The sequence below is a fragment of the Apodemus sylvaticus genome, chromosome 9, assembly GCF_947179515.1.
Source record: "Apodemus sylvaticus chromosome 9, mApoSyl1.1, whole genome shotgun sequence".
Classification (NCBI taxonomy): Eukaryota; Metazoa; Chordata; class Mammalia; order Rodentia; family Muridae; genus Apodemus; species Apodemus sylvaticus.
The window spans coordinates 104,073,208-104,080,189 of record NC_067480.1 but is presented as its reverse complement, the minus strand read 5'-3'; the positions used below and the strand labels follow the sequence as shown (position 1 = coordinate 104,080,189).

The following is a 6,982-nucleotide window of genomic DNA, read 5'->3' as shown; positions in this document are numbered from 1 at the left end:
CAGCCAATGAAGGACGGTAATTGTGGGCAGGCCCGCCCCTTCACATTAGGAATTCACTCCGTTTGCCCCACCCACAGGTGCTGGCTGTCAACGCAGCCGAAGGGGCCGTCCTGGTAGCTGCCGGTCCCGCAATTGTCCGCTGGCGCCTCGGGTGCTGGCCCTGCAGCTGGTGGAGTCCTCACGGAACGCTCGGTCCCACTTGCCTTTCCAGGGGGATGGCTGCGCTCTCAATCTCGCAGGCCGGGTTCCCAAGATTGCTCGGGAGTCCAGAGGAGTGGCGACGCCACCCAACCTGCGGGCGCGGATGTCCACAGCTGATCGACAGCGGAATGTGAGGGAGGTGGAGGGGGGGGAGGCAGGCTTCGAAGAAAAATACTGCCTTGCCACTGTGCTTTGGGGAAAACACTGTGCTGGGGAGAGTGGGTATGCTTTCACTTCTGGAAACTGCCGGGGAAGTGGGGACACCAGGATTCAGTCCTAACCTGAGGATCTTAACCCAGAACCCTCTGGGAGGAAGAGAATAGAGTTATCGGAAGGAAACCGGATCTCAACATTCCCCTCGTCCCATTGAGGAGTTTGAAGACCATCCGATGCTCAAGCTCCTGGGGTCCTGGAGTCTAAAGACCGGAGAAGAGGCCGCGCTAAGGTTGTAGATGTCGAGTTGTAAGGTTGTCGAGTGCCTGTCCTAGCATTCAGAAGGTGGAGGCAAGGGGATCAGAAATTGAAGGTCACCCCGTGAATTCGAAGTTACCTTGTGATAGATGAAACCCTGTCTCAAAAAGAAAGGAAGGGAGGAAGAAAGGAAAGACATAAAAAAGAAAGAAAAGGAAAAGGAAATGTTTTGATGATAGTGGAGTGGTTCAGTGGGTAAATGCACTCGCCACTAAGCATGACGACCTGAATTTGATGCCTAGGACCCACAGGGTGTGGAAGGAGAAAATCGACTCCAGAGAGTTATCCTTGGACAACTACACAGGCATCTATTGCAAGATGTATCCCCTACACACAATGAAATAAAGGGGGGGGGGGGACTTCCAAACCACAGGTTTCAGCAGATGGGGTAGCACCACCCGCAGGGGAACCTAAGAGTTTCGAGGGTTGCCCACTCTCTGTGGAGGGAGGGCTCCGAGGGTATTCGTTTGGGGTTGTGTGGAAAGGTAGGGCTAAGAAGGACTAAAAGTCCAATGACTTTGAGATCAGTGGGATCTTTGGTAAAAGGCTGTCAACTTGGTCCTCACAGTGTTTAAATGCCAGACAAGAACTGGTTCAGCTTTATCATTAGATCTCCGCCCTTCATCACCGCTCGAGGCAACCGAAGCAGCCAGATAGTCTGAGGGTGGAGGGTGTATTCAAAACACTTCACTGAAAGAGGGAAGAGGGCAGGAAGATGGAGGTAAAGGCCTTGCTGCCACGCCTATTGATGCGTGTTCCATCTCAACACACAGGTGGAAGGAACAAAACATTTCCACAAGTCGTCCTCTGACCTTCTTATGAACAGCCTTGTGCGTAAACACTCAAATAAATGTAAAAAGAAATGCGAGGAGGGCTGGAGCGATGACTCAGCAGTTAAGAGCACAGAGGACCGGGGTTTGAGTCCCAGCACCCGCACGGTGGCTCGCAAACATCAGAAACTTGAGTTCCAGGGGGACCCTCCACAAGCACCTGGCTTGCACCTGGCACAGACATACTGGCAGGTAAAATACTCAGATACATACAAATAAATTATTACTTTTTCTGAGACAGGGTTTCTTTGTGTAGTCCTGGCTGTCCTGGAACTAGCTCTGTAGACCAGACTGGCTTTGAAGTCAAAGAGATCCCCCTGCTTCTGCCTTGGGAGTGCTGGGATTAAAGGTGTGCGCTACCACCAAGTCAAATAAAATTTTAAAAAGTTTTAGAAACCTCGTTGACGCCAGTCCTTGGATTTCGTCGCAATTTTTAAAATGTGTGGTTTGCAGACTCTAGTTTGCTGGACCTAGCTTAAATATTGGGAGGTGAGAATAATATCAGACTGGTTCAAGTGAGTGATTGTTGAATATTCAGCCCTCCAAGGGACGTCTGTGCCCACTTTCCGAAGCTCAGGGAACATTGCAGAGGAGCAGGAGTGCCGTGAAACATCGTCTCCCTGATGTGACCTAGCAGTTGCATGTGTGGGCTCCTAACACTGGGCCCACCCAAGGTCCATCGTGAGAAAGTGGAGCACGGGAGGCCTCTCTGAGAAGCACTGACGGCTCTTCTGAAGGTCCTGAGTTCAAATCCCAGCAACCACATGGTGGCTCACAACCATTTGTAATGAGATCTGATGCCCTCTTCTGGTGTGTCTGAAGACAGCTACAGTGTACTTACATATAATAAATAAATAAACCTTTAAAAACAAACAAACAAATGCAATGGGGCAAACACACACCAAAGACATGAAAGTAGGAGGGTGGTTTGTGAAGATGGGGGTCTGCAGGAAGAGAAATGAAAATAGAGAACGGGAGGAATACAATCCAAACATATATATATATGTGTGTGTGTGTGTGTGTGTGTGTGTGTATGTATACATATATACACACACATATATATATACACATATATGAAGAAATAATTTGTTTTGAACCTTTCAAAAGTGGGGGAGTCTAACCTACTTACTATAAGTTACTGGGGAGTCGCTGTTCACACCTGTGTGTTCTAAGGGGGTCAGCAGGAATGACTGAGGATGGACAGTAAATGCTGAGTTCACTGGAGGTCAGTGAATGCAGTAAAAGGGCAGTTGTGGAGTCGGTGTCCTCTGGAGCAGGGGGAAGGGCCATGAAATCACGAGTGGCTGAAGGGACTTAGAGGATTGATTCCCAAAGAAGCAGAAGGTGACCATGACTAAATGCCAGTGACATGGTGAATGCCTGGTGGATGGTCAGGGAGGGGCTGCTGGTGATTCAGGGAGGCAGTGCACAGAAGGCCTGTGAACTGTGTGACAATAGAGGAGTCCCACAAGCCGAATCTCTGAGATGACCCCTGGAAGTCATCCTAGGCCAGGAGCCTCCGGAGCAGATGGAGGGGTGCCACAAAGGGATTGTGAAAGGTCCCTGTGGAGCAGTAGATGTCACTGGTGGGCAGTGGACATTGGAGACCACACCAGGACCCAGGAGTAGCAGCAGCACTGACAGGTCAGGGGTCAGCTACAGTAATAAGCAGGGGCAGGAAAGCTGACCAGGGCCTGCGGGATCTCTACTTTGGTAGCTGGAGATGCATCTAAGCCAGGGAGGAAAACCCGGCTGGAGACTCAGGGACGTCTATTTCTCCAAAATGTGAAATTTACTAAAGGAATTTTTCTCATATAGTCAGGATGGAAGGGGGTGGTTATATTTCTCTGGGACCACTGATCTGTCTAGATGTTTTTCTTCTTCCTTCTTCTTCTTCTTCCTCCTCCTCCTCCTCCTCTTTCTTCTTCTCCTCCTCCTTCTTCTTGATTTGATTTTTTTCGAGACAGGGTTTCTCTGTGGAGTCCTGGCTGTCCTGGAGCTCACTTTGTAGACCAGGCTGGCCTTGAACTCAGAAATCTGCCTGCCTCTGCCTCCCAGAGTGCTGGGATTATAGGCGTGCGCCACCACTGTCCAGCAGATGTCTGTCTTATTTGCCCCCAAACTGTCTGGCTGTCCAGATGGGAGTCTGTTTTTGGGGGATTCTGTCTGTCTGTCTGTGATGGCTAATCTTGGTTGTCAACTTGACACACCTGAAGAAGAGGGAACCTTAGCTGAAGAATTGCCTCCATTCCATCAGACTGGCCTGTGGGCGTGAATGTGGGTATATATTTTTTTAAATTGCTAACTGATGCTGGGACCCTGCCCTTGTGGGTAGTGATACCCCAGGCTGATGGTTCTGGGCTGTACAAGCAAGCTCGTCTGGAAAATATAACATTCGAAGAAAGCTGGCTGTGCCCAAGTAGGAGGAAGCAAGCCATTCCTCAGAGAGCTCTGCTTCAGTTCTTGACTCTAGGTTCTGACTTGAACTCCTTCTGTGGCTTCTCTCAATGACCTACTGTGACCAGAAAGCCAGATAAACTCTTTCTTCTCTTCAGTTATGGCTTCTATTGCTGTGAGCATCATGACCCAAAGCAACTTGGGGAGAGAAAGGATTCATTTCACTTACACTTCCGAAATCATAGTCTATCATCAAAGGAAGTCACACCAGGGACTCAAGGCCGGGACCTGGTAGGCAGGAGCTGGGCCAGAGACCATGAGAGCTTGCTGCTCACTGGCCTGCTCAGCCTGCTTCCATGGGGTGGCCCCGCCCACAGTGAGCTCAGGTTCCCCCAAATCAATCATCAGTTAAAAAACAAAAACAAAAACACAGCACGGGAAAATCTGGTGGGAGCATTTTATTGACTGAGGTTTCCTCTTCCCAAATGACTCTGGTTTGTGTAAAGATGATATAAAACCAGTGGGCACATTCCCCAAGCTGCTTCTGGTCATATACTAAAAACGAATTAGATTGGAAATTGGTAGGAGCCAGCTTTTGCTGTGACGGACCTGGACCTGACAATGCTGATTTGCGGGGAAGACAAGGAGAATTTGGGATCTCTGGACTGGAAAAGCCCTTGGGTGTTAATGAGCTGTTCCATAGGACCGTGGAAAATAAGATGACAGAGACTGGCTTATGATGTTTCTGAGGGAAGTTTGAGTGTCCTCCTCAGTTTCATTTGTGTGGAAAATTAGAATTAGGAATCTGGAAGTGAGATCTTCTTTGTTCTACTGGGATAACGGATGCTGAAATGGCGGCTGCAATTGATAAAGACCAGTATTGCTGAGGTGACAACTTCTAGAAATTCTTTCCTCTAGGTCAGCACACAGAGGGCGTGGCCTGGGCTGGAGGCAAGGCTGCAAATCAGGCTGGTAGCTGAACTTGGTGATGTGGAATTGGGTTTGTAGGCTTGAAGTGGTCATGAAGAGCTGCTGAGACTTGGCCCTGTGTGGTGGAGTGGCAGTCTCTATGCAGAGAGGCCACTGGTAGAGGTGAAGCCTCGGTCTCTGTGGAAACACCAGGATTGAAGGGGTCATGGAGAGAAGCTGACGCGTGGCACCATGGGAAAGGGTCGGGGTCCATGAGGAGGCCAAGAGAGGCCACCGGTAAAGCACGGCCTTCTTACTTGCTGTGGAGACCCCAGCATATCAGAGGCTATGAGCATGGTCCGCTAAGGACTGCAACAGAGAGAAGCCAGCCTGAGCTTACTAGACAAGCAGTGTGTGCTGCCGAGACCAGAGGCGGAGCAGCAGGGCTGTGTCTTAGGTATTGCTCCATTGCCATGAAGAGATGCCATGACAGAGGCGGTTTCTAAGAGAAAGCCTTTAATTCAGGGATTGCTTACCGCTTCAGGGCAGCAGGCAGATAGGCACGGTGCTGAAGCAGTGGATGAGAGCTTACAAGTCCGCCCTCAAGCAGCAAACAGAGAAGGCAAGGCTGGGCCTGGCATGGGCTTTTGAAATCTAAAGCCCACCAGTGACAAGCCTCTTCCAACAAGGCCATATTATCTAACACTTCCTAAGCAGTCCACCAACTAGGAGTCAAACATTTAACTATATGAGCCAATGGGAGTCATTTTCTTTCAAACTGCCCCAGGCAGAAGATTGTGAAAGACTACACAATGTCAAATATTGAGCTGAAAATTTTGAGCAGCACCCTGGCATTGGGTTTTGCCTTGACGTGACTATAACTGTTCCCTGTTTTTTTTCCTTCTGGAATAAGAAAGTATGGAGCACGTACTTCCCATTCTAACCCACTGTAATTTCTCCCAATTTCTGCCTCAAGTCACTTGACATGGTCACAGTGCTTGTCACAGCAGCCGAAAGCACACTGGAGCAGAAATCTAAGTTTGTCTAGGTCATACCAGTCCGGTTGGTGGCTGGCCGACAAGGGTAAGAATATTAGATTGTATCTTGATCTGACAGTCTGCACAAATAACGCTCAGAGCCCTTGCTCCTCGGGTCACTCGAGAGCTGAGGACTGAGTGCTGATGGGTGCTGTGAGGCCAGCCTGATCTATTGTTGAAAATCAGGGTGATGGTGGTGGTGGTGGCGTCTATAGTGGAAAACCTGGGAGACGGTGCTTGAACTCAGAAAGCTTATGGGGAGATTCTTTGATGCTACTGATTGCCCCTCATATACAATTATTCTCTAGTTTCCCTTTTCACTAGGAAAAAAAATCCAACTGGGCAGTGGTGGCACATGCCTGTAATCCCAGCACTTGGGAGGAAGAGGAAGCAGATTTCTGAGTTCGAGGCCAGCCTGGTCTACAGAGTGAGTTCCAGGACAGCCAGGGCTACACAGAGAAACTCTGTCTCCAAAAACCAAAAAAAACAAAACAAACCAAAACAAAAAAAGACTTACCTTGATCACGGTGTCTGTTCACAGCAGTAAAACCCTAAGACAGTTAGTATGATCTTCTAAGAATATGGCTTCATTCTACACATGTCCTGCAAACTGGAGCGAAGTTGAACTTAAAGGTAATGGATAAATTTATTTGGAAGAAGAAATTTCAAGATGGGACAGCAATTAAGGAGAATGCAGTAGGAACTGTTAAAGCAATCAGTGCCTCTGAGATGTATTTACCAATGCCCTTGGGCTACACAAATGGTGTCCTGCAGGCAAAATTCCATCCACCCAAAGCTCAAAGGAGAGTCCAAACTGACTCTGGGGAGAGGCTCCTCGTTCCTCAAACGGATCTGCTTCGGGAAGTGTTCCCCTAGGGTGAGCACACTGAAATGGATACAGCAGTGGCCCAAGGACACCAGGCTACCTCTTAGCAACAGAACCGGGCAGCACCATCTATGTGGGTCTTGGTTTTCTTGCCATAGAAGATACAAGATTGAGAGGTTCGTGGAGTCCTAGTCCATGGTTTCAGAGAGCAGATAAAGCCAGGCAAGGTGTGGCAGGGTAGGGGCCCCTGCAGGTTGGCCATGAGGCCCCTGCATGTGTAAGACCCCCCAAAACCGAGGAGGCCCCAGCAC

The 6,982-nt window shown here is 49.2% G+C and overlaps 1 long non-coding RNA gene across 1 annotated transcript; it reads left to right on the top strand.

Moving 5' to 3' along the window:
* The first annotated feature begins 18 nt into the window (after positions 1-18).
* Positions 19-2,051, top strand: LOC127692443 (uncharacterized). The gene is made up of 3 exons (XR_007979465.1): positions 19-331; positions 501-646; positions 1,446-2,051. It is a non-coding gene; the product is annotated as an uncharacterized LOC127692443 (long non-coding RNA).
* Positions 2,052-6,982: the final 4,931 nt, after the last annotated feature.